Raw genomic sequence first — 3,869 nt, 5'->3', positions numbered from 1 at the left:
ATGGATACTCCTAATCACCAGATCAATGGACAAATTAGTAAACGGAACACTACCAATGGCCCACAAAAACAGTACATTGGGTTCACAGGATGGTTAGAATCATCCGATATGGGTGTGATTTCCAACTGTGGTTCATACAAGCAGAGTTGTCAATGGACCTAGATGGTTTGATGGATCCAAAAGATCGGAACGTTAATGGGAGGGCGCCAATGTACAAAAAAGGCCCTTCATTTTATTCAAATATTTCCTTTCGTGGGAGGTATTTTGATAACATTAAAAACCATACTCTGAAGGACAAACAATGTTTCATTCCACTCTTCCTTTCGAAGATGATTCTCTTCTCTCTTTCTCTCCAAGAGTTCTTCTCTCTTCCCTCCCTAACCCAATGCCCTTGGATTCATTGAGTCCCCTACACTCAGCATTGCTAATTTTTGTGGCATGTGTCAGTCGAGTGGCATACGTCTTGGCAGTTGATGCGGGCTTTGGGCATCCAGTCATACTCGACTTTTTAAAAGTGAACCCCATAGGAGTGGTGGGTTTGAGGGTATTTGGGAGGTCCTTATGGGCATCAATCTCTACGCAAAACCTTGCGTAGCTTAGCCATGACATCTTTGCTGTAGGGGTATCCATATAGAGAGGCTTCCGGATTTTAGTAGCTATTTTGTTGAGATTGTGGGGTGTCCAAAACTGGAGATGAAGGGAGCCGAACCCAAATTGCAATCGCTATTAGGCTTAGACGCTCAAGGGAGATCTCCTAGGACCATTGGTCACCAAGAATGTTGAAACTTAATGGCTAATGCAAATGGGGTCACCTGGTTTTACCTATATTTAGAAGAAGAAAAATTACTGATTTTCTTCCCATTGAGTTTTGACCACATATTTCTTTCAAGCATGTTCAGAATCTACCAAACATTTATAGTTCCAATGCAACTGTTGTGGTAAATACTTATAAATGAAGGAAACAAAGATAAGCCTTGAGTGAATAGTAAAACAGTTGTATGCCCTCCAACTAATCGTGTACTATGGTTTTGCCAGGCAATTTTGTGGAAAGCCATTTCGCAACTCACTTTTGCATGAGAGACAGACACATAGGCTCACTTTTGAGGTGCCTTTTCTCTACTGCGAAAGCCAGCCCCAAAATGGCTTTCTGCAAATTGCTAGCGAATCCCCATGTACGTACTATACTATAAAATTAAAAGGGACGAGAATAATCAATCGTCTATAAAGAAGTTAGATGGTCTGTAAATGTCATAGACCACTAGAGAAGACAGAAAGATTTATGACGTTTTACCAAGCAATAATATTGAGAGTTTGAAAGTGTGGGGCTAGTAATATTTAGGGTTTGAAATTGGGGGTCTATCTTGGTTTGCAATCTTGTGGGGTAGTTAATGTCTAATTATGGCTTTTGCACGCATTAAGAGCTTGTATTGTAGCCTTTTGCACGCATTAAGAGCTTGGATTGTACATTCTTCCGCTTTCAGATTTGGCATAGTGTAAAAGAAGATTTATTGAAGACATTTGGTTCATAGAAGCCTGAATCTATAATTTAGTGAGTTCTTCAGGGCTTCTCATCCTCTGTTTTTTAGAATGGGTAAAATAGCCGGGCGGAAGAGAATCACTTGGAGCTTCCTCTTCGCTTCTAGAATTTGTTGCAAATTACTACCAAATGCTGCTTGAGGGTCAGAAATTATAGATGCGGGGAGAAAGGTCGGATAGGGGGCACCTTTTTTTTTTTTAGATAGGTAATCAGCTTATGGGGCATTTTCCCTCTAATTCTTTCAGCATTGAAGCACAATTGATACTTTGATACTTGCAAACCTTGATCCAACACAATAGATTTTTTTTAGGTACCTAACCAATATCCCAAAAGCTCCAGAGTTATTAGAATGTGTTAGGCTAGGCCCTTTTAAACTTGTCCCATACCAGGTTGGGTCCCACCTAGTCCGATACATAAAATGGCCCCCACATTTCACTACGCTTCCTCATTTGCTGTCCTCAAGCACCCACTCCGTGGTGGCTTTCACTCTAGACTTTTTGCAATCTAGTCATTTCCTCAATCACCCCTATCAACGCGGTAGTAACTTTCATTCTAGTTTTTTAACCAAGTAACCCTTTTCAGGTAGTTTTCTACACAGATCACCCCTTCTGTGACTCGAACATGTGACATGATGACTACTTTGATACCAAATGTTAGGTACCTAACTAACCAATGCACCAAAAGCTACAGAGATGATGATAGAACGTGATAAACTAGGCCCTTTAAACCTGACCCTTATCTGGTTCCCACCTAGTTCCATCCCTAGGCAAGCCCCTACTTAGGACCACAACAATCACTCTCTAAACTAAAACACCAATTTTAGGTTAGTCATTCTTTTGGACAAAAAAAGCTTCATAATTAATATTAATTACTATTTATATTAATATATACTACATCCCATTCCTCGGGTTGGGTTCGGGTTGGCTTCAACCTGACTAGAGTTGCATCCCTAGTAAGTAAGGAGTAAAACATGCGTTTACCTCTCAGCTGAAAACTATGCCTATTCAAGTCGGAGTAAACTCCTGCATTTCTTGATTTGTACATGTCATCCTTGCACTGGGGCTATGCTAATCTTCTTTGTATCGTTCCAATTTTATCAGATAATCGACTCGTGCACTTACCCCCCACCCCCCGTGCAAAACCCTTTAGCTCATAAATGGATTCCCTTCACTCTGTTCATCTACCGCTAAACCCCTGAAGGCAACTCACCACAAAATCATAGAAATACAAAGCAGGTAGCAATTGGATTAATGTGCATATCAAAAAAAAAAAAGAAGGGAAAAAATTGAAAAACAAATCTTAGAAAAAGGTAAATGGCACCAGGAGATAATTAACATGTGTTGGGGGTTAAAATCCGACGTCCAATGTGAAGCTGACATATGGCATTTGGTTAAGCGTAAGAGGGTAATTTCATAACCTTTCCAGAAGATTCGCCCAATTAGGCAAGAGTTCGTAAAAGGCCACATTCCTAATGCCTATGGCCCCAATTATAGAAGGGGAAAAACTTCGAGGTAAGCAACACACAAGTTACATCATAATCCCACCCCTCCGCCCCCCCCCCCCCCTCAAAAAAAAAAAAAAAAAGTTAAACGGGTAGCCCTCTTAATTTCCGACGTGTTTTGTGCCAGCGTAAGATTTCAGATAGGGCAATTAACTAATTGTGGTTAGAACTAATTAATTTTCACTTAGACCAAACATTAACAATCTATATTACCTGTAGCCATCACTCAATATGAGCACGAGGGAAGTAAAATCGATCATTATCAAATCAAAGCTTGGGTGGGAGAAACGAAACTTGCTAATAGGGCTGCACACAGTTCGGTCTAGCTCGGTTTAGGGAGGTTTTTTGAGCCGAACCAATCCCATCTGTTTGGAGAAAATCTAAACCGTAACCGAATCGATGGGGGTATAATCAAACCAATTTTGACCGGTTCAGTTTCGTTCGGTTCACGGTTTATCCGGAATGTTGCATTTATTTCTAGGATTGATACCCTTAGGGTGACTACAATGACAAAATTACCCCTACAATACCCAAAATGTCAAAAATGTGCTCTAATAAGAAGACAAAAGAAAGGAGGTGCAATTTTGAGTTAAGGGGGGCGACCAAAAATGGGCGTCTACAGGGGGTGGCCAAAATGTGGTGTCTACAGTTTCCCATTGGTTCGGTTCGGTTCATTTTTAGATTAAAACTCAAAAACCGTCAACCAAACCGATGGGATCGGTTCGGCAAAAGTCTTAACCGTAACCGAACCAATGCTTAGAAAAATCGAACCGGACCAATCAAAAGGCCTGGTTCAGTTCGGCTTATCATTTTGGTCAGTTTTTTGTGCAG

At 40.7% G+C, this 3,869-nt stretch overlaps 1 non-coding gene across 1 annotated transcript; it reads right to left on the bottom strand.

Moving 5' to 3' along the window:
* Positions 1-2,550: 2,550 nt before the first annotated feature.
* Positions 2,551-2,656, bottom strand: LOC143882369 (U6 spliceosomal RNA). The gene has a single exon (XR_013252209.1). It is a non-coding gene; the product is annotated as a U6 spliceosomal RNA (small nuclear RNA).
* Positions 2,657-3,869: the final 1,213 nt, after the last annotated feature.

Source organism: Tasmannia lanceolata, unplaced genomic scaffold (genome assembly GCF_043159265.1).
Source record: "Tasmannia lanceolata isolate RefF3 unplaced genomic scaffold, GAP_Taslan_0.1 ptg000007l, whole genome shotgun sequence".
NCBI lineage: Eukaryota > Viridiplantae > Streptophyta > Magnoliopsida > Canellales > Winteraceae > Tasmannia > Tasmannia lanceolata.
Note: the sequence above shows the minus strand (reverse complement) of the source record. Positions and strands in the feature narration are given on the sequence as shown.